This window comes from Sciurus vulgaris (genome assembly GCF_902686455.1).
Source record: "Sciurus vulgaris genome assembly, chromosome: 10".
Taxonomy (NCBI): domain Eukaryota; kingdom Metazoa; phylum Chordata; class Mammalia; order Rodentia; family Sciuridae; genus Sciurus; species Sciurus vulgaris.
Genome location: NC_136470.1, coordinates 47401467 through 47426415, shown reverse-complemented (window position 1 = coordinate 47426415; position 24949 = coordinate 47401467). Strand labels below are relative to the sequence as shown.

At 36.2% G+C, this 24949-nt stretch overlaps 2 pseudogenes across 2 annotated transcripts; both read right to left on the bottom strand.

Annotated features, from left to right (window-relative positions):
- Positions 1 to 474: 474 nt before the first annotated feature.
- LOC306637621 (olfactory receptor 5K3-like) lies at positions 475 to 1402 on the bottom strand (annotated as a pseudogene). The gene has a single exon. The product of its transcript is annotated as an olfactory receptor 5K3-like (transcript).
- A 7797-nt stretch (positions 1403 to 9199) lies between these two features.
- LOC306637620 (neuronal acetylcholine receptor subunit alpha-5-like) lies at positions 9200 to 20513 on the bottom strand (annotated as a pseudogene). The gene is made up of 2 exons: positions 20461 to 20513; positions 9200 to 9995 (listed from the first exon to the last, which is right to left on the bottom strand). The product of its transcript is annotated as a neuronal acetylcholine receptor subunit alpha-5-like (transcript).
- Positions 20514 to 24949: the final 4436 nt, after the last annotated feature.

Here is a 24949-nt window from a genome sequence, read left to right as displayed (position 1 = left end):
ATATTCTCTTGAAAGACTAAAGTTAATTCAAAATCAAATACAACCATACAATATATATTCAATTGATGGAATTAATAAGGAAAAACAATTCAAACTTGGAATATGCCTGTGATTGTAAAATTATGCTTGGGATATGAGAAATATGACAACAGTATTAAATAGAGGCTAGTTTTTCATATATTGACATGTATTCCTAGATTTGATGGTTTGTTGAAAAGTGAAAAATTGCAATCTGACACTCATGAATAATTATTTAGTTCACTCATGATGTATCTCTTGACATTTAATTCTGAAGTATATTTATGCACACACACTCTTTGGAACTAATTTGTATCAAATTCCATCAATATTTTAATGATTAATATTCTGATTATGAAGTGAACATTTGCCATTTTCTCAGTATTTGCAGGTATAGAAAAGGTAGTATCAAGTTCCAATCAATTTTTAATGAGAAATGCTATGTATCATAGAAAATTACAAAATTGACTTTTCTTCATAATTCTTTTCATAATATTTATTACTTCCTTGTTTCTTAGAGTATAAATAAAAGGATTTAATGAAGGAAATATTAGAGTATGAAAATAGCAGCAGGTACATCTGTATCCCCTTTGTTAAATGAACTTGATTTGGCATACAGAAAGAGCAGAGAACCACAGAATATTGAAACCGAAAGGAAGTGGGATGCACAGGTAGATACAGTTTGCCCCTCCCCTCTTTGGATTTCATTGTGAATATATTGAAAAGGACATAGAGATAAGTGATTAGCACTACAGGAATTGTAAATAGCAGACCTAATCCTGCCAAGATAAGTATCATCAATTCATTGATATAAGGGTCAACACAGAAGAGTCTGTATAATGGAAGGACATCACAAAAAAAAGTAAGTGATTTCATGAGATCCACAGAAAACCAACCTTAACAAAAGACCTTCTTCAATCATGGAATGCAGGACTATGTAGGCTGCTGTGGTCATCTGAATGCAGAGTTTCTTTGACATCAGGGTGTGGTACTGCAGTGGTCTGCATATGGCCACATAGCGGTCATAGGCCATTGCTGCCAGAAGAAAGCAGTCTGCAGTCTCAGCAAAACAGAGAAAATAAAATTGTGCCATGCACTCATAGAGGGAAATCCTTCTGTCCTCAGAAAAGAAGTTCTCTAACATCTTGGGAGTGATGGCACAGGAACAGCAGGAGTCCATGAGAGCCAGGTTGCCCAGGAAGATGTACATTGGTGTGTGAAGACGGTGCTCCATGGAAATCAAGGCCACCAACCCTAGATTCCCCACCATGGTGACCAGATAGATGGCAGAGAACACCACAAACAGAAGGGCCTTCAGGTCTGGGTTATCTCTAAATCCCATGAGGATAAATTTCATTGTCAGTGAGTGATCGTCCTCAATCATCTCTACCTTGTCTGTTGAGATAGGAATTATGGAGATATTAAACTGCACTTGAAAACATCTAATTCTTCTTTCTTTTTGTAGGTAGAAGTATTTCTTCTTTCGATCCCCTGCTGTTCCCATCAGACAGCTCCACATACTTCTAGGGGAACATTTCTTACATTGAAGAGTCAGCATCTTTGACCTAATGCTGAAACTCTCAAAATCAATAGGATTCAGTAAATCCACAGAGGATATTTAAAGTGGAGAAGATTATCATTCAGTAGTAATACATGATAGCATGAAAAATTTGACCCATTTAATTAATTTTCCCATTTGATTAACCTTCCTCAATAATTTCAGTGTGAATTTTTAAGATTCTAAAATACCCAGGGTGTAGTGGCACCCACCTGTAATCCCAGTGATTTGGAAGGCAGAGTTTGGAGGACAGCAAGTTGGAGGCCAAGTGTCAACCACTTAAGAAGATCCTGTCTCAAAATAAAACTAAAAACATAAAAAGAATTAGGGATGTAGCTCGGTGGCAATGCACCTTTGGGTTTAATCCTTAGTACCCCTCCCCCCCCCCCAAATATGTCCAAAATAATTTTAAAATCAATTTTCCTGTAAGCACATATTTTTTTTATTAAAAATCATAAATTTACATAGGGCAATGTTGTTTGATTCATTCTCTTATTTTTTTCCTTCACCCCCACCCCTTCCACCTCTCTTTTCCCTCTATACAGTCCTTCCTTCCTCCGTTGTTACCACCCTCCTTATCCCTAATCCTAAACCTAACCCGAAACCTAACACTAATGCTTCCTACCCCCCATTATACGTCCTCATCCGCTTATCAGCGAGATCATTTGTCCTTTTGTTTTTTGAGATTGGCTTATCTCACTTAGCATGATATTCTCCAATTTCATCCATTTGCCTGCAAATGCCATACTTTTTTATTATTCTTCATGGTGGAGTAATATTCCATTGTGTGTGTGTGTGTGTGTGTATATATATATATATATATATATATATATATATATATATATATATATATATATATGCCACAGTTTCTTTATCCATTCATCAACTGAAGGGCATCTAGGTTGGTTCCACAATCTGGCATGGTGAATTGAGCAGCAATGAACATTGATGTGGCTGTATCTCAGTAGTATGCTGATTTTAAGTCCTTTGGGTATAGGCCAAGGAGTGGGATAGCTGGGGCAAATGGTGGTTCCATTCCAAGCTTTCTAAGGAATCTCTATAATGCTTTCCAGAGTGGTTGCACTAATTTGCAACCCCACCAGCAATGTATGAGTGTACCTTTTTCCCCACATCCTCGCCAACACCTATTGTTGCGTGTGTTCTTGATAATCACCATTCTAATTGGGGTGAGATGAAATCTTAGGGTGGTTTTGATTTGCATTTATCTTATTATTGGAGATGTTGAACATTTTTTCATATTCCATTGATTGCTTGTACATCTTCTTCTGTGAAGTGTCTGTCATTTCCTTAGCCCATTTGTTCACTGGATTATTTGTATTCTTGGTGTAGGGTTTTCGAGTTCTTTATATATTCTGGAAATTAGCGCTCTATCTGAAGTATGATTGGCAAAGATATTCTCCCACTCTGTAGGCTCTCTCTTCACATTGCTGATAGTTTCCTTTGCTGAGAGAAAGCTTTTTAGTTTGAATCTATCCCAGTTGTTGGTTCTTGCTTTTATTTCTTGGGCTATGAGAGTCTTTTTAAGAAAGTCTGATCCTAAACCAACAAGTTGAAAGTTTGGACCTACATTTTCTTCTATAAGATGCGAGGTCTCTGGTCTGATTCCAAGTTACAAGATCAATGCTCATAAATCCAATGCATTTTTATACATAAGTGATGAGTCTTCAGAAAGAGAAATTAGGAAAACTACCCCATTCACAATAGCATCGAAAAAAATAAAATACTTGGGAATCAATCTAACAGAAGAGGTGAAAGACCTCTACAATGAGAACTACAGAACACTAAAGAATGAAATTAAAGAAAACCTTAGAAGATGGAAAGATCTCCCATGTTCTTGGATAGGAAGAATTAATATTGTCAAAATGGCCATCCTACCAAAAGTGCTATACAGATTCAATGCAATTCCAATTTAAATCCCAATGATGTACCTCATGGAAATAGAGCAAGCAATCATGAAATTCATCTGGAAGAATAAGAAACCCAGAATAGCTAAAGCAATCCTCAGTAGAAAGAGCGAAGCCGGGGGTATAGCAATACCAGGTCTTCAACTCTATTACAAAGCAATAGTAACAAAAACAGCATGGTATTGGTACCAAAATAGACAGGTAGATCAACGGTACAGAAAAGTGGACATGGACTCAAACCGAAATAAATACAATTTTCTCATGCTAGACAAAGGTGCCAAAAATATGCAATGGAGAAGAGATAGCCTCTTCAACAAATGGTGCTGGGAAAACTGGAAAACCATATGCAACAGAATGAAATTAAACCCCTATCTCTCACCAAGCACATATTTTTTTAAACTAGGGGACAGTTTTTATACCTACTCCTGGAAAAAAGAATATTTTAACATATATTACACATGTGTTAATTAGATTGATTTCCACAAAACCCAGTAAGGACTTAGGAGAATACTTATTTAGAAGGAAAATTAACATGGAAGGCAAAAGGTATAAAAGTCCATAGATCATTCCTTTTTTTTCTGTTTATGAATAAATATTTTTTAATTTCATTAAAAAATACATAATTTTATATTTAAAAATACAGTGTTATAAGGCTTAAGTCAGAAAGAACTTAGAATGATGTCTATATCTTATAAGTGCTGTGTATATTTGGGTTTTTTTTTTTGTTTTTTTTGTTTTTATTTTTTTTCTCATCATCCTCTTTATTTGTATGTTTTGTTTTTTTGTTTTTTTTTTTTGATCCCTTTTCCCAATGTTACACCCATTGTCATGAACACTGATTCTGTGAATTCCATTATTTCCATTGATATTTTTCCAAATTGTAAATTATTTCTCTTTTGCTGAGGCACAACTGTTTGCAGGTAATGCTACTTAATAAAATCTTAACTAAGTATTCTAGACCCTACTGACCTTATTTTTGAATTGTAGAGCATATGTTCTTTGCTCAACACAATCTACAATTTTTCGTGGGTTATCTAAATTTCACTGCTCAGTCACATGTTTATGTATAATTTCCTTATTATAATCATTTTCAGGCGACTTGTAACATACTTCTATAAATGAAGGCATACAATTATAAGGGGAGAAGGCCAGATTAATTAGATGTGTTATGGTGAACAAGTGTGGGTCACCTACTTTTCAGTTTCCTACTCATGATCCCTATTGACCTCTTTGCCTCTGCATATTCAGACTGTTAGCTTTGAGAAAAGGTCCACAGGGAAATTTTTCAAAATTATCATCTTAAGAAATTAAGGTATATTCCCTTTATCTAAATTACCTCTTTTCTATTAGAATATTATATGAATTCTTAAAAGTTCACCATAGTAGCTATCAAGGAAATAAGAACAAATTAACCTTTATACTTCAGTTTTATCACTTGAAAAAACAAAAGATATTTTAAATCTTTATAGAAAGTTAGAATTCAAATTTTGTTTTCCTTTTAAAGTCTATTTCCTCTTACTATTTAGTAACCTGTTGGGGTGTATTGACTGAAGAATCTTATCATATAAATTCTATAATCAAAATGTGTATTGATAAAGTCAAAACATTAAAAGGCAGTAGAAATTAGTTTTTCTCAAATATTAAAATGAGCCAAATATTAATGTAAGCCATGTAGTAGGTTCATTATATATAAATAGCTTTAAATGTATGTCTAAATTTTTAATAGAATTTTATGATCTAATATTTGTATTTTGAAATTCTGTTATAATTGGAAAATCAGATGGCTCACAGTATTGCATATTATCCTAGTTCACAACATTATTGAATTCTCAGGAGTTAGAGAAATAAATAGGCAATTAAAATTTAAAATTAATGAAAAATGGTAAAAACTAGAAGTAAATATTTATTTACTAAAATTAATAATAAAAAATACATTCAGCCACATCTTTACCTAGAATGCATTGAGAAGAGTTTTGTGAAATGGCCATGTTTCCTCAATGATAAAGTTCTCAGAATTTAAGCATGTATTGGTGTATATTTTTGCTAAGTTTAGAATGAAGGGAAGGCAACTCTGAGACTACCTCTACAGGTCGATGTTAATAATGTGTCCTTTCACTGCCAAGTTAGTTTTCCAGATCCTGAAGGGATTTCCTTGCACTTACATCAGTGTATTTCTGAGGAGATATTAAGTCCAAAAACCATGTGAACCACTTGACATTCATTAAAGTTGTCCTTGAGACAATGAGATTAAAGCAAATGAGCTTCTCCGAAGACCATTTGATCCTGTTGATTTTTATTTAACTGATGCCATTTCTACAATTCTCTTCATCATGTTGTCCATAAAATATAAAACAGGTAGGAAATAGACTCAGGCTCTTTGAACCCCTTTCTGGAGGAAGTGGAATTACAATGGTTTATGAAAACAATTAACTTTGGAGAGGAAACTGGGAGGTATAATAACTTCAGTCAAGGTCATCGACTTTTCACTCTGTGCTTTGAATGCCCGTGTCCTAAACACAATGACTGGTAATTCGATTTTCCTATTTGTCCTGTATACAAATGCCTGAGATTGTTCTGTGTTTTCTGTTCATACCATGCTCCTTTTACCTTTCTTACCTTGCTATTATCTCTTCTTCCTATAGTTAATCACTTTGTACTAATTATGCATTTATTTGGGAGTACATCTGTAGTTGGTCACTCCTTCAGCACCCCACAACTGATGCTGTGGTTTAGGGAGAAGAGATTTCTTTCATATGTCCAATTCTGTATTTCCAATGCTCTGGATTGTTTGTCATTTTGTAGTGCTCATTGTTGAATGAATTTAAAAAGTGATACTTCTCTTCTCAAGAATTTAACAGGACCTCATTACTTTCAAACCAGAACTATTTCCCTAACTTTGAAATCCCAAATCTGCCTGTATCTTGTCACTTTGCTCTCTCCTGTGCAGCAGAGGGAAGATGGCCAAGGGCACCACTTCCTCTATTCCTAGTGCACCTGCATCAATCTACCAAGAGCAATGTTTCCTACATCTAAAAGAACTCCTTCCTTTTTTTTTTTTTTATTTAAATCTTCCTTGTCTTTAAGCTCAAACGTACATAAACTCCTCCATGAGAATTTTCCCTGGTCTGTGTAATTAAATTCTTTTTTTGTCTCTTATTCACTTAAATTATACTCCCTGCCTTCATACTAGTTTCCAGGTAATCAGGTGTGATTTGTATATACCTGGATTATGTAACTGTACTAAATGGCCTTAAGGTAGGTATCATTTCATAGTCGTTTTGGGTTCTTTACAGCAAACTGAGCTAAATTCACAATATATATCAATTTCTTTGATTACTAAATTATATACAAGGCACTAGAAATGACAGTGGGTAGAGGGGGCACAGGGTAACTTAATGATGTTTGTGTTTACCTGGGTTCTGTCCCTGTCCTTCATATACTTTAAATCTAGAATATTCCCTTAATTACCAATATCTTCTAGAATTGCAGTTGTCATCTATCTGCTTGTGAGTTCAGATGAGAGATTGCAATAATTTTGTTTGTAAATTGACATCAGTAAAGTTATTTTAAAATTCTTGAAATACGTGCCTATTCTACAATAAAAGATAGATGTAGTAATACACTACAATGCTATGCATTTTCCAAAACATGCAAATAGAAATAAAATAGTAAGATTGAATGAAAGAAATGGAATAAAATTTTCGGTTTTTATACAAATGATACAAAATCACTTTGTACTATTCATATACTACTATTAACTGATTTCATAATACAATATTCAGAAAAAAATTGATGATATGTGACTATTTTTGAATGACTGTGTGATATAGCAGTTCAAGGATATATTTCCAAACTTTTATTTTTGAAAATTTATTTTTACTGGCCAATAGTCATTGAACAATTTCTGGGCACAAGGGATAATTTGACACATTTTAAAAATGTGTAGCTATCAAATCAGGATCGTTACAATTTCCAACTTCATAATCATTTACTTGTGCTGGAAACCTATGAATTCTTCTGTTCAATTTGTTCAGAAAAATTATCATAAGTTGTTGTAAACTGTTGTCACCTGCTGTGCTGTTGAACACTTGGTTTTCCGCCTATCTAGTTGTATATGGGTTCATATTATTCCACCTTCCTTTGTCTCTTCTCCCCTATCTTTCCTAGCCACTGGGCATCACTATTTCACTTTCCTCTTCTAGAAGACCAACATTTTTATCATCCACAGATGACTGAAAGCTTATGGTATTTACCCTCTATGCCCAGTGTATTTCACTTAAGGTCTTTCAGTTCCATATATTTTGCTGCAAGTGAAAAGTGATTCTTTGTTATAGGTGCATAATATTTCATCATGCATGTATAAAACATTTTCTTTATCCACTCATCCTTCATTCTATACTTCAGTTGATTCCTTATCTTGGCTATTGTGAATGATGGTGTAATAAACATTGGAATGCAGGTATCTCTGATAAACTGATTTTATTCCTTTGGATAAAATGCAGACTTCAGATAAATGGGTGATATGGTAGTTTTATTTTTTGTTTGTGGTGAAACTCTACTGTTTTTTGTAATAGTTGTACTTAACTTTATTTTGATCAACAGAGTGTAAGAATTTCTCTTTCTCCACATCCTTGTAAATATTTTGTGTTTTTTGTCTTTTTGTAGATAGTCATTCTAACTGAAGAGAGATGAATCTTATTGTGGCTTTGGTTTGCATTTTCCTGATGACTTGTGACTGTAAACATTTTTCTTTCACTCTGGGTGTTTCTTCATTTGAACAATCTCTATTGATATCATTTGTCCATTTATGAATCAGATTATTGGTATTTTTTATTTTGATATGAGTTCCTTATTTGTTCCTTTGTCACATGAATACTTTGCAAATACTTCTCCCACTCTGAAGTTTGTTTCTTTACACTTTTAATTCATTTTTTGTTTGTTTGTTTTTTCCAATCCCCATTTTTCATTTATTAAAAATGTTGGTTATAAAACAGCAGCATCATTTTGTCACTACTATACTTTACTTACTAGAGCAGTAGAATACACTGAAGATTAGCTGTTACTTATTGACTACAGGACAGACAAAGAATTTTTAAATGTATCCCTTAGGCACAGTGGCACACAGCTCTAGTCCCAGCTGCTCAGGAGGCTAAGGGCAGGAGAATCACTTGAATCCAAGAGTTTGGCCAGTCTGGACACTTTATCAAGATCCCATCTCAAAAAAAAAAAAAAAAAAAAGTATACTTTTACCAACTCCTGAACAAGTTTTAAAATCTGTCATCAAACACAACTAGAATTTTCCAGCACTCAAAAGATGAGCTTGGGCTGGAGGTATGGCTCAGAGGGTAGAACACTTTGCTTGGATGTGCCAGGTCTTGGTTCAATCCCCAGTAACAAAAAAAATAAAAAATAAAAAAAAATAAAATCCCAAGAGATGAGCTTCACTGTTGATTACAAACTCTGAAAACATTAGATTTTCACTAGTACAGTTAGGATAATATTTTGCTGCTATTTTTAGTTATTACTTCAGCCATGCAGGTAGATGTTCTAATGAACAATCTATTAGGAAAACCAATGTTAGCAACTATTAATCCGTTACAGCTTGCATCAGATTTTAAACACAACTTTATGTTCACGTAAGTGTAGACATGCCATGAGAGATGTATATTTTTTAACTAAGTTCAAACCCTTGAAAGTTTCACTTATTTGTATTTCCAATGTGAACTGGTACAATTATATTTGCCCATTCATAAATCACAGGAACAAAAAGCCCAAGAGATCCAACAATTGAAACCATAAGAAAAGTCCACAAAAACGACCGATCAAGAACCTAGGCTATGAATTTCCAATCTTCAACAACCTCACAGGCATCATTCTCCTTCATGACATGTCTTATAATGTAGCAAACAGAATCAAGAGCAGCTTCCAATGTGTTTCTAGAAGATTTTGGTTCACTACCATTCTCGGTTTCCTCTCTGACTGAAATACCTGTGTACATGACTTCTCATGCAAAGCAGTTTGGGAAGCTTGTGAAGAAATGTCTTGCGGACCCAGGGTGCCATAGCATTGTGTGTTGAGGAAGAACAATAGTGAATGTTGATGGCGAAGACAGTCACCATAATTGATAGGGTCACAAAAATCATGGTAAACACCAGGTGCTCTCCAATCAGAGGTATAACTCTGGAAGACAAGGGTCTGATCTCTTCAATAACCAGAAGAAAGTCAGTCAGAGAGACAAGGACTGAAGTGCACAGACTAATCTTTTCACCTTCATTGGAAGAAAGAAGACAACTACCATCAGGATGAGAGCCCGATACAGGGTATAATAAGGAACAAGGTATAAAAGAGAGGTAGTCACTTAATTACAAAGGTGTAAGTGACATAAGGGCACCAGCAGCAGCTGTCAGTTGTTACCTTTGCTCCCCGCTGCACTCACGATCTCCCATTTTCCCTTATCAGAAAAATCTGTCTTGTCTACAATTAAACTGCTATCTCTCACCCTCCACAAAACTCAACTCAAAATGGATCAAGAACCTCGGATAAGACCAGAGACCCTGCATTTTATAGAAGAAAAAGTAGGTATAAACCTTCAACTTGTTAGCTTAGGATCAGACTTCCTTAATAGGACTCCCATAGCACAAGAAATAAAAGCAAGAATCAATAACTGGTATAGATTCAAACTAAAGAGAGAGCCTACAGAGTGGGAAAATATCTTTGCCACTCATACTTCAGATAGAGCACTAATTTCCAGAATATATAAAGAACTCAAAAAACTCAACACCAAGAATACAAATAACCCAGTCAACAAATGGGGTCAGGATATGAACAGACACTTCCCAGAAGATCTACTGGCAATCAAGAGATATATGAAAAAGTGTTCAACATCTCTAGTAATAAGAGAAATGCAAATCAAAACCACCCTAAGATTTCATCTCACCCTAATTGGAATGGTGATTATCAAGAACACAAGCAACAATAGGTGTTGGCAAGGATGTGGGGAGAAAGGTACACTCATACATTGCTGGTGGGGTTGCAAATTAGTGCAGCCACTCTGGAAAGCAGTATGGAGATTCCTCAGAAAGCTTGGAATGGAACCACCATTTGACCCAGTTATCCCACTCCTTGGCCTATACCCAAAGGACTTAAAATCAGCATACTACAGAGATACAGCCATATCTATGTTCATTGCTGCTCAATTCACCATGCCAGATTGTGGAACCAACCTAGATGCCCTTCAGTTGATGAATGGATAAAGAAACTGGCATATGGTTTCAAGATGGCGGCCTAGAGGGTGGCTGCATTTCATGTTGCTCCAGGACTCAGGATTCAAAAGAGGAGATATTGAGAGACATGGGACCAACTCAAAGCAGCCGGTGAGTCTCTCCCGTTGGGGAGGTGTCCCGGATAGGACGGTAGTCCCGGAATGCAGGGAACTTTGTGAAGTAGAGCTACCGGCGAGACGCCCCTTCCCCCGCTGGAGCAGTGAACTCGGACAACTGGGAGCATCGGAGAGGAGGCCATTCAGCACAGCGCTGGGACTCGGAGCAACCACTGGGGCTCCGGCGGCTGCCCAGGGGAGGAGCGGCGAGGAGAGCTGTTTGGACTCAGAACGAGCATTTCTGAACACTCCTGCCCTGAGGAGGAGGAGGAGGAGGAGCGCGGCGGGTCGTTTGGACTCGCAGTGACTTCATTAGAGCTCCAGGCGGCTGCTTAGAGGAGGGGCAATTGGTGAGTTGTTTGGACTTAAAGCGACCACTCCTGAACACAGGGGGGCTGCCTGGAGGAGAAGCGCGGTGGGTCACTTGGTCTCAAGTGGCTGCACCAGAGCTCCGGGCGGTTGCCCAGAGGACGCGTGCAGCGGGTCACGTGGATTCAGAGCCACTCAGAGCGACCGCTCCTGAACACCCAGGGGTTTACCTGGAGGAGGAGGAGGAACAGGGAGGGTCATTTCGACTTGGAGTGATTGATTGCCCAGGGATATGGGTGGTTGGTGGGAGGAGGCACACAGTGAGTTGCTTGGACTCCTTGACGGCACTGGAATACTGGGCGGCTGTCTGGAGAAAGAGGTGTGTGGCAGGTCTCTAGAACTCAGAGCGATAGTATGGCGCCGCAGGTGGCTGCACAGGGGAGAGGCCGCATAGCCAGGCGATTAGGTGCAGACCAGGGTCCCAGGATCTAGGAGGCTTCTTGGTGGAAGAGCCCCACAGAGACACGCCTAGGGGCGGAGCGAAGGTTCCAGGACTGTGGGCAGATTTTCTGAGGAGGGGCAGCCTAAGGAGATTCATCTGCGAAGGGTGAGGCTCCCAGGCCCAGGAAGTCGGGCCGGGCCACTGGGAACGTTGCAGAGGAAGGCAGCCCAGCCCAGGCGGTAGCTGTAAATTGAGGGGAACCTCTAGGAGGGAACTGACCAGCGAGACCTCCCCACTGGGTGAGTCTTCCATGCCGGGTGAGGTTTCCCCACAAGGACGGTAAAACCAGAGACACAGGCCCAAACAGGCCTTGCCTCAGCCCGCAGCCTAGTTCCCCTTTGGATGACCATTGGTCAACAAGTGGAGGCACCTCTGCCCAATAGCAGGGACTATATCCAACCTGAAGGCCACCACTCCTAGAGAGGCAGCTTCCTTGTGGAGCACCGCGCTATCAACTTCCTCCAAGACTTCAGCCTACTGAAAGCTAAGAGGGGTTATATATAGAAGTCTTCAGGGACATTGTAAGTCAATAGAGGAAATCTGCAATATCTCAGCGGTCCACTGATACCTGAACAATATGAGAAAACAAGGAAAGAAAATGCTGCAAACAAATCTAGATGTTACATCAATAACACCCAATGGCAGCATGGAAGAAGAAATGACAGAAAAGGAGTTCAGAATGTACATAATTAAAATGATCAGGGAAGCAAACGACATGTAAGAGCAAATGCAGGCATTGAATGATTGCACAAATCAACAGTTAAAAGAGCAAATACAGGAAGCAAAAGATCATTTCAATAAAGAGTTAGAGATATTGAAAAAAAACCAAACAGAAATCCTTGACATGAAGGAAACAATAAACCAAATTAAGAACTCCATAGAAAGCATATCCAGTAGGATAGAACACCTGGAAGACAGAACCTCAGACATTGAAGACAAAATATTTAACCTTGAAAACAAAGTTGAACAAACAGAAAATATGGTAAGAAATCATGAACAGAATCTACAAGAACTATGGGATATCATGAAAAGGTCAAATTTAAGAATTATTGGGATTGAGGAAGGCTTAGAGAAACAAACCAAAGGAATGAACAATCTATTCAATGAAATAATATCAGAAAATTTCCCAAATCTGAAGAATGAAATGGAAAATCAAATTGAAGAGGCTTATAGGACTCCAAATACACAAAATTACAACAGACCCACACCAAGGCACATTATAATGAAAATGCCTAACATACAAAATAAAGACAGGATTTTAAAGACTGTGAGAGAAAAGAACCAAATTACATTCAGGGGGAGACCAATACGGATATCAGCAGATTTTTCAATCCAGACCCTAAAAGCTAGAAGGGCCTGGAACAACATTTTTCAAGCCCTGAAAGAAAATGGATGCCAACCAAGAATCTTATACCCAGCAAAACTGACCTTCAAATTTGACGATGAAATAAAATCCTTCCATGATAAACAAAAGCTAAAGGAATTTACAAAAAGAAAGCCAGCATTACAGAACATTCTCAGCAAAATATTCCATGAGGAAGAGGTGAAAAACAAACAAGCAAATCAGCAAAGGGAGGAATTATCCTAAAGGAATTGTCAAATAAAGGAGGAGCCAAGTTGTGTCAAACAAATAAATAAATAAAATTTTAAAAATGAACCAAATGACCGGGAAACCAAATCATATCTCAATAATAACCCTGAATGTTAATGGCCTGAATACATCAATCAAAAGTCATAGACTGGCAGATTGGATTAAAAAGAAAGATCCAACAATATGTTGCCTGCAAGAGACTCACCTCATAGAAAAAGATACCCATAGACTAAAGGTGAAAGGATGGGGAAAAACATACCATGCACATGGAATCAGCAAAAAAGCTGAAGTATCCATCCTCATTTCCGATAATGTGGACTTCAAGCCAAAGTTAGTCAGAAGGGATAAAGAAGGTCATTTCATACTGCTTAAGGGAAGCATAAATCACCAAGATATAACAACCATAAACATCTATGCCCCAAACAGTGGCTCATCCATGTATGTCAAACAAATCCTTCTCAATTTCAGAAACCAAATAGACCATAACACAATAATACTAGGTGATTTTAACACGCCTCTCTCACCACTGGACAGATCTTCCAGACAATAATTGAACAAAGAAACCATAGATCTCAATAACACAATCAATAATTTAGATTAACAGACATTTATAGAATATACCATCCAACCAAGAGCGAATACACTTTCTTCTCAGCAGCACATGGATCCTTCTCTAAAACAGACCATATATCATGCCACAAAGCTAATGTTAGCAAATACAAGAAGATAGAGACACTACCATGTATTCTATCAAATCATAATGGATTGAAGTTAGAAATAAATGAAAGAGTAAAACACAGAAACTATTCCAACATCTGGAGATTAAACAATATGCTATTATATGATGAATGGATAACAGAAGATATTAGGAAGGAAATTAAGAAATTCTTAGAGGTAAATGAGAACAAAGAAACATCATATCAAAATCTCTGGGACACTATGAAAGCAGTACTTAGAGGGAAATTTATTTCATGGAGCGCATTTAATAAAAGAAGTAAAACTCACCAAATAAACGACCTAACATTATAGCTCAAAGCCCTAGAAAAAGAACAGAACAGCACGAAAAGTAGTAGAAGACAGGAAATAGTTAAACTCAGAGCTGAAATCAATGAAATTGAAACAAAAGAAACAATACAAAAAATTGAGAAAATAAATAGTTGGTTCTTCGAAAAAATAAACAAAATTGATAAACCTTTAGCCGCACTAACAAAGAGAAGAGAGAAAACCCAAATCACTAAAATTTGGAATAAACAAGGAAATATCACAACAGACAGGATTGAAATACAAAACATAATTAGAAGCTATTTTGAAAATCTGTACTCCAACAAAATAGAAAATTTCGAAGACATCAACAGGTTTCTAGAGACATATGAATTGCCTAAACTGAATGAGGAGGACATACACAATTTAAATAGACCAATTTGAAGTACTGAAATAGAAGAAGTCATCAAAAGCCTACCAACAAAGAAAAGTCCGGGACCAGATGGGTTCTCAGCCGAGTTCTACAAAACCTTTAAAGAAGAGCTCATTCCAATACTTCTCAAAGTATTCCATAAAATAGAAGAGGAGGGAACCCTCCCAAACTCATTCTATGAAGCCAATATCACACTGATACCTAAACCAGACAGAGACTCATCAAGGAAAGAAAATTTCAGACCAATATCCTTAATGAACATCGACGCAAAAATTCTCTACAAAATTTTAGCAAATCGCATACAAAAATATATTAAAAAGACAGTGCACCATGATCAAGTGGGTTTCATCCCAGGGATGCAAGGTTGGTTCAACATCAGGAAATCGATAAACGTAATTCACCATATCAATAGACTTAAAGTCAAGAATCACATGATGATTTCAATAGATGCAGAAGAAGCATTTGATAAAATACAGCACCCCTTCATGCTCAAAACACTAGAAAAAATAGGGATAGTGGGAACTTTCCTTAACATTGTGAAGGCCATTTATGCTAAGCCCATGGCTAATGTCATTCTAAATGGTGAAGAACTGAAAGCATTCCCCCTAAAAGCTGGAACAAGGCAGGGATGCCCTCTTTCACCACTTCTATTCAACATCGTTCTTGAGACTCTAGCCAGAGCAACTAGACAAACCAAAGAAATTAAAGGGATACGAATTGGAAAAGAAGAACTCAAACTATCCTTGTTCGCTGATGACATGATTATATATTTAGAGGAACCTGGAAATTCCACCAGAAAACTCTTAGAACTCATAAATGAATTCAGTAAAGTAGCAGGTTACAAGATCAATACTCATAAATCCAACGCATTTTTATACATAAGTGATGAATCTTCAGAAAGAGAAATTAGGAAAACTACCCCATTCACAATAGCCTCGAAAAAAATAAAATACTTTGGAATCAATCTCACAAAAGTGGTGAAAGACCTCTACAATGAGAACTACAGAACACTAAAGAAAGAAATTAAAGAACACCTTAGAAGATGGAAAGATCTTCCATGTTCTTGGATAGGAAGAATTAATATTGTCAAAATGGCCATACTACCTAAAGTGCTATACAAATTCATGCAATTCCAATTAAAATCCCAATGACGTACCTTACAGAAATAGAGCAAGCAATTATGAAATTCATGTGGAAGAATAAGAAACCCAGAATAGCTAAAGCAATCCTTAGCAGGAAGAGTGAAACAGGGGATATTGCAATACCAGATCTTCAACTCTACTACAAAGCAATAGTAACAAAAACGGCATGGTATTGGTACCAAAATAGAAAGGTAGATCAATGGTACAGAATAGAGGACACGGACACAAACCCAAATAAATACAATTTTCTCATACAAGACAAAGGGGCCAAAAATATGCAATGGGGAAAAGATAGCCTCTTCAAGAAATGGTGCTGGGAAAACTGGAAATCCATATGCAACAGAATGGAATTAAACCCATATCTCTCACCGTGCACGAAACTAAACTCAAAATGGATTAAGGACCTCGGAATCAGACCAGAGACCCTGCAGATTATAGAAGAAAAAGTAGGTCCAGATCTTCAACATGTCGGCTTAGGACCAGACTTCCTTAACAGGACTCCCATAGCACAAGAAATAAAAGCAAGAATCAATAACTGGGATAGATTCAAACTAAAAAGCTTTCTCTCAGCAAAGGAAACTATCAGCAATGTGAAGAAAGAGCCTACAGAGTGGGAAAATATCTTTGCCAATCATACTTCAGATAGAGCACTAATCTCCAGAATCTATAAAGAACTCAAAAAACTCTACTCCAAGAATTCAAATAATCCACTCTACAAATGGGCTAAGGAAATGAATAGACACTTCACAGAAGAAGATCTACAAGCAATCAACAAACATATGGAAAAATGTTCAACATCTCTAGTAATAAGAGAAATGCAAATCAAAACCACCCTAAGATTCCATCTCACCCCAATTAGAATGGCGATTATCAAGAATACGAGCAACAACAGGTGTTGGCGAGGATGTGGGGAGAAAGGTACACTCATACATTGCTGATGGGGTTGCAAATTAGTGCAGCCACTCTGGAAAGCAGTGTGGAGATTCCTTAGAAAACTTGGAATGGACCCACCATTTGACCCAGCTATCCCACTCATTGGCCTATACCCAAAGGACTTAAAATCAGCATACTACAGAGATACAGCCACATCAATGTTCATAGCTGCTCAATTCACAATAGCCAGACTGTGGAACCAACCTAGATGCTCTTCAATTGATGAGTGGATAAAGAAACTGTGGTATATATATACAATGGAATATTACTTATCCATAAAGAATCATAAAATTATGGCATTTGCAGGCAAATGGATGACATTGGAGAATATCATGCTAAGTGAGATAAGCCAATCTCAAAAAGCCAAAGGACGAATGATATCACTAATAAGTGGATGATGACACATAATGGGGGGAGGGAAGGGTTAGTGTTAGGGTTAGAGTTCGGGTTAGGGAGGGGGGCAAGTATGGAGGAAGGAAGCACTGTATAGAGGGAAAAGAGGGTTGGGAGGGGTGGGTGGAAGGGAAAAAATAACAGAATGAATCAAACAACATTACTCTATGTAAATTTATGATTACACAAATGGTATGCCTTTACACCATGTACAAACAGAGAAACAACATGTATCCCATTTTTTTACAATAAAATAAAATAAAATAAAAATCTGAATCACCATAAAAAAAAAAAGTGGCATATATATACAATGGAATATTATTCCGCCATGAAGAATGATAAAATTATGGCATTTGCAGGCAAATGGATGAAATTGGAGGATATCATGCTAAGTGAGATATGCCAATCTCAAAGAACTAAAGGACGAATGATCTCGCTGATAAGAGAATGAGGACATATAATGGGGGATGGGAGGGGTTAGCATTGGGTTAGGGTTAGGTTTAGGGGTAGGGATAAGGAGGGTGGTAAGAATGGAGGAAGGAAGGACAGTATAGAGGGAAAAGAGGGGTGGGAGGGGTGGGGGAAGGGAAAAATAACAGAATGAATCAAACAACATTACCCTATGTAAATTTATGATTACAGAAACGGTATGCCTTGACTCCATGTACAGAGAAACATCATGTATCCCAATTGTTTACAATCAAGAAAAAAAAAAAAGAAAAGAAAATACATTCTCTGAAGGACCAGGCTAACCTTACAGAGTCAGAAGGTTCAAATTGATGGACAGTAGAAACCAAGGGTCAATAGATACATGAGGCTCGACTAGGAGGGCCTTTGAAAGGCAGGTCAAGTTGTTTCAATTTAACCTAAAGGACAATAATTGCTAAATTTTATTTCACATAAACTTTGTTAATATCTGTTACACACACACACACACACACACACACACACACACACCAGTTTAGTGGCCCAATGATTTAAAAAAAAATTAAAATAAAAACAAAAACAAATGAACAAACAAACAAACAAAAAACCTCATAAAAGTAGAGACCAGTAGAGTAGAGAATGGGGACCAGGGAGAGGGAGAAACATAGGGAAAGCAAAAATACTGGAGAATGAAATTGGTCAAATTACATTATGTGGATGTACAAATATATCACAGTGGGCCCTGCCAGTATGCATAATTCTAATGGACAAATAAAATAAGTTTTTTAAAAAATTGCAAAGATAATATAGTAATTAAGAAACTATAATATTACAGTAATAATTAAGACACAGACCTTGGACTCTGGAATCAAACTTGCTGGGTGGTAGTACTAGGTTGTTACAAACCAGGTGTGGGACTTTCAGTGATTACTAAGATTCTTATATTAGCTTCCCTTCCCCTTCTGTAGAACTGAGATACTTATTGTATAGGAGAATGAAATTGAAAGGACTTAGAATATTAAGTTTTTAAAAGAATTTCTAGAATGAAATAACTGCTTGGTAAATGTCAATTTTATTATGCAATATTCATTTTATTGTTTTATAAGTTTTACTAAATGACAAAAAGTTAAGAAGCCCCTATTGAGGTGACTTAAAGTAAAACCAATAAGCAGCATATCATTGAGAAAACACTTGTTTCTCCTTACTCAGTAAATAATTGGCATGGATTTAAAAAAAAAAAATTGGTAGAACGATACAAAAAAGCAATATGTCCACAAAGTAAATTGGAATCATTATCAGTAAGAAACTGATACACTTAATTTATGGGTGTTAATTTTTTTATACACCAATGATGAATCCGTTGAAAGAGAAATTAAGAAAACTATCCTATTCACAATAGCCTCAAAAAATATTTAGCAATCAATTTAACAAAAGAGGTGAAAGACCTCTACAACAAAAACCACAGACAATAAAGGAAGAAATTGAAGATGACCTTAGAGCATGTAAAGGTCACCTACAGTTTTAGATAGGGAGAATCAATATTGTCAAAATGGCCATACTACCAAAAGTGCTATTCAGATTTAATGCAATGACTATTAAAAATCCAGTGATGTCAAAAAAAAAAAAATAAAATACTTGGGTATCAATCTAACCAAAGAGGTAAAAGATCTCTACAATGAAACCTACAAAACACTGAAGAAAGAAATTAAGGAAGACCTTAGAAGATGGAAAGATCTCCCATCTTCTTGGATAGGCAGAATTAATATTGTCAAAATGGCCATACTACCAAAAGTGTCATACAGATTCAATGCAATTCCAATTAAAATCCCAATGACGTACCTCACAGAAATAGAGCAAGCAATCATGAAATTCATCTGGAAGAATAAGAAACCCAGAATAGCTAAAGCAATCCTTAGCAGGAAGAATGAAACAGGGGGTATCGCAATACCAGAACTTCAACTATACTACAAAGCAATAGTAACAAAAACAGCGTGGTATTGGCACCAAAATAGAAAGGTAGATCAATGGTACAGAATAGAGGACATGGACACAAACCCAAATAAATACAATTTTCTCATACTAGACAAAGGTGCCAAAAATATGCAATGGAGAAGAGATAGCCTCTTCAAGAAATGGTGCTGGGAGAACTGGAAATCCATATGCAACAGAATGAAACTAAACCCCTATCTCTCACCCTGCACAAAACTCAACTCACAATGGTTCAAGGACCTTGAAATCAGACCAGAGACCCTGCATCTTATAGACGAAAAAGTAGGTCCAAATCTTCACCTTCTTGGCTTAGGATCAGACTTCCTTTACATGACTCCCATAGCACAAGAAATAAAAGCAAGAATCAATAACTGGGATAGATTCAAACTAAATAACTTTCTCTCAGCAAAGGAAACTATCAGCAATGCGAAGAGAGAGCCTACAGAGTGGGAGAATATCTTTGTCAATCATACTTCAGATAGAGCACTAATTTCCAGAATCTATAAAGAACTCAAAAAACTCTACACTAAGAATACAAATAATCCAATCAACAAATGGGCTAAGGAAATGAACAGACACTTCACAGAAGAAGATGTACAAGCAATCAACGGATATATGAAAAAATGTTCAACATCTTTAGTAATAAGAGAAATGCAAATCAAAACTACACTAAGATTCCATCTCACCCCAATTAGAATGGCAATTATCAAGAATACAAACAACAATAGGTGTTGGAGAGGATGTGGGGAAAAAGGTACACTCATACATTGCTGGTGGGATTGCAAATTAATGCAGTCACTCTGGAAAGCAGTGTGGAGATTCCTTAGAAAACTTGGAATGGACCTACCATTTGACCCAGCTATCCCACTCCTCGGCCTATACCCAAAGGACTTATGATCAGCACACTGCAGAGATACAGCGACATCAATGTTCATAGTGGCTCAATTCACAATAGCCCGAATATGGAACCAACCTGGATGCCCTTCAACTGATGAATGGATAAAGAAACTGTGGTATATATATATACAATGGAATATTACTCAGCTATAAAGAATAATAAAATTATGGCATTTGCAGGCAAATGGATGAAATTGGAGAATATCATGTTAAGTGAGATAAGCCAATCTCAAAAATCCAAAAGAGGAATAATCTCACTGATAAGCGGATGATGACACTTAATGGGGGGTGGGAGTGGGGCAAGAATGGAGGAAGGAGGGACTGTATAGAGGGAAAAGAGAGGTTGGGAGGGGTAGGGGGGAGGAAAAAAATAATGGAATGAATCAAACAGTATTACTCTCTGTAAATTTGTGAATATGCAAATGGTATGCTGTTACTCCATGTACAAACAGAAACAATATTTATCCCATTTGTTTACAATAAAAATAAATTTAAAAAAGAAAAAAAAGAAATTATTAAAAAAAAAAACTCAATAGGGGAGGAGCAGAACAAAATAAAAAAAAAAAATTCCAGTGATGTTCTTCCTATAAGTAGAAAAAGCAGTCATGAGATTCATTTGGAAAAATAAGGGGCCCAGAATAGCTGAAGCAACCTTAGTGAGAAAAGAGAAGCAAGAGGCATCACAATACCAGACCCTTAAATTATACCACAAAACTATAATAACAAAAACAGCATGGTTTTGGCATGAAAACAGACCTGAAGACCAATGGAACAGAACAGAAGACACAGAGACACACCCACAAAAATAGAGTTATCTCATCCTAGACAAAGGTGCCATAAACATATATTGGAGAAAAGACAGCCTCTTCAACAAATGGTACTAGGTAAACTGGAAATCAAAATGTAATAGAATGAAATTGAATCCCTATCTTCCACCCTGCACAAAATTCCACTCAAAGTGGATCAAAGACCTAGGAAATAGACCAGAGACCCTGTGCCTATTAGAGGAAAGTGCAGGACCAAATCTCCATCATGTCAGCTTAGAAACTGCCTTCCTCAACAAGACACCTAAAGTGCAAGAAGTGAAATCAAGAATCAATAAATAGGATGGGATGAAACTTAGGAACTTCTTCATAGCAAATAAAACAATCAAGAATGTAAAGAGAGAACCTACAGAATGGGAGAAAATCTTTGCCACCTGCATCTCAAATTGAGCATTCATCTCCAGGATTTATACCAAACAACAACAACAAACCCACATATACACAAAAACACCAAATAACTCAATCAAAAAATGGGCAAAGGAACTGAACAGGTAATTCACAGAAGAAGAAATATAATCAGTCAACAAATATATTTTTAAAATGTTCAAATTTTCTAGCAAGTAGAGAAAAGCAAATTAAAACTGCACTGAGATTCTCATTCACTCCAGTCAAATGGCAATTGTCAAGAATGTGAGTAATAATAAATGTTGGCGAGGATTTGAGGGAAAAAGTTTCACTCATAAATTATTGGTGGGACTGCAAATTGGGGCAACCACTATGGAAAGCAGTTTTCCTCAGAAAACGAAATGGAACACCATTTGACTCTGTTATACCACTCCTCAGTATACCCAAAAGACTTAAAATCAGGATCCTATAGTGTTGCCGCCACATCAATGTTCATAGCAGCTCAATTCACAATAATGAAGCTATGGAACCAACCTGGGTGTCCTAAAGCAGAAGAATGGATAAAGAAAATGTGGCATATATACATAATGGAGTATTACTCAGTCATAAAGAAGAATAAAATCATGGCATTTGCTGATAAATGGATGAAACTGGAGACTAGAATGCTAAGAGAAATTAGCCAATCCCCAAAATACCAAAGGCTGAATATTTTCACTGATATATGGGTGATAACACACAATAACAGCAGTTGGGTAGAGGGAAGAATAGAAATTCATTGGATTAGACAATGGGGAATGAAGGGAAGGGAATTAGAAAGATAGTGGTTAAGAATCCAACCTAACTTTCTTATGTTGATATGTGAGTACAGAACCAGTGAAACTCCACATCATGTACATCCACAAGCATGAGATCCTAATTAGTATAAGTTATACTCCATGTATGTGTAATATATCAAAAACACGCTACTGTCATGTATATCTAAAAAGAACAAATTAAAAAGATGAAACTGATGCACTATCAATCAATGAATAGAACAAGTGGAAACACCACTCCATTTGAAAATAATCATTTTCATCATTTATATGAAAACTATTGCAGTACAGAAACTATTGTCAGGAGTGCATGAAAAGACACAGAATGTCACTGATGTGATTAGATTTTATAAAAAAATGATTTTTGAAATACTAGACATGTTATGATATTGTATACAAAGATTTGATTGGAATAATGTCAATACTTAAAATTAATTGCTGAATTTAGGATAAACCATATACATACATAACTTTTAATAAAAATAGGTGTTCTAAATTTGCTGATCCATTCTCTGATGATAAAGTTATTTGTCAAATACTTCAAAAGTAATTAACATAATTGTCCTTTAATATAAGTGTGATTGATATTTGGTTAAGTGAAATGTAACTGCTTTGTAAAAAGAAACCATACAATACAGATAAAATTTTTATACTTGCTTGACATAGTTTCATATATCACTTTATTCTAAGAAAAATGATATGAATAACATTTTAAAACTTTTATGTTAGCATGTTTATAAAAAGTTTGATGGTAAAATTTTCTCATCTTTGTAATGATATTCTAAAGAATGTTATGAAAGTTATAAATATAGATGTTTGCTTTGTGTAAAGTCAACAAGAAAATAAATCTATCTGAGAAAAACAAACTCGACCATGAAGATCAACTGGATGAATGAATCCCGATTCAGATATCTTTGCATCATAAGGACAGCAATTACTCTGCACATTAAAAATCTGAAGATAAATTCATGGTGTGAATCGGACCTCACCCAAAAATTGAATAGATTTAGATAGAGAAATAGCCAAGAGGGCATTTCAGATAGGACGAGAGTCTGAATAAATACCCAGGATTGAAATCTAGTACATCGAGAGCTAGAGGAGTGATGAGGATATTCCTAGAGATGGGTTCATAAAGGAGAATGGGAGAAAACAAAGGAATAGGTGCCATCAACCCCATCTGCAGAGTCCTTGGAATCCAAGATATAGGACAAAGACTTGGACTATAGGGTCACAAGCAGTCAGCAACACCTCCAGTGTGAGAAAGCATATCCATAGTAGCGAAAGGATGAAGATGGGAGACCAATAAAAGCTGCCTTATGACTGTGGCATTGTTGATGGTGACGGTTTCAGAGTATAATAAATTTACGTGTGTGTGTGTGTGTGTGTGTGTGTGTGTGTGTGTGTGTGTACTGTTTTAATTTTGAAAATACTTCAATAAATTTTTGGTTTCTTTCATATTATCTTATGTTCCATAAGTGAAACTAAAGAAATACAATGTCAGACAATTTATATCTATAGGATTTAGACAGATTCATTGTAGGAAGTAAAAGAAAAGGAATTCAACAGAGGTTGATCACACCACACTTTGGCTTCTTCTCTTCAAATCCAATCTCTCCTCAAATCTTTGTTTAACGTCCCCTTGATTGAAATGAATCTTTCTCCTTAGTCCATTTTAGTATTCAAGTAAACAATGATTGAGAGGGAGAGAGAGAAATCAAGTTTTTGAAAAATGATGATGATCCATAAGCCAACTTTATTGATGGCCATTGGATTTAATCTCAGAATCTCAAACTTCATGTATCCTCCACTTATTTCTTTGGTTGGTGTTTGGGGAACCATGCCTCTCAGATTAGGAATCTCTGTAAGGTTACCCTGATGTCATTGCCAAGGAAATACTGTTAGGATCAGTGGATTACTTTAACTTTGCCCTGTGGCTAACGTAATTATTGTTACTGACCTATGAATAGAGAAGGTATTCTAGATTATCATAATTTATTCCCCAATGTTTTAAACACCAAAGATTTTGTTCCCAATTTTCCTAATTGAGTGTGTGTGTGTGTGTGTGTGTGTGTGTATAGTCAATGAGCTTGTATAAAATGTTTTAGCAAACTCATAATATGAGGATGGATTTCTAACTTGTTTATATTATAAATGAGGAGAAATACATATTTCTGTAAAACACTTCAGTATGTTAAATTGTTTTTAGATTTTATCCACCTTATTATTTATTTAGTTTATCTCTGAATTGAGGATGCTAATGAAACTCAATAATTAACGATCATTTTGGCAACTGCAAGTTCAAAGTGTCATAGTTTAATCAGCAAATATACAGGTAAGTCTGCCAGCAACTCTGTAAAATAATTCTGGGTTACATAGTAAAAGTGATTTATGACTCAAGTGAATAATTATATTTTTCACTGGTAAAGAAAATGTTATTTTTTTTACATTTTGGTACTATATCTTCTAAATAAAATGTTAATGCTTGATATCTAA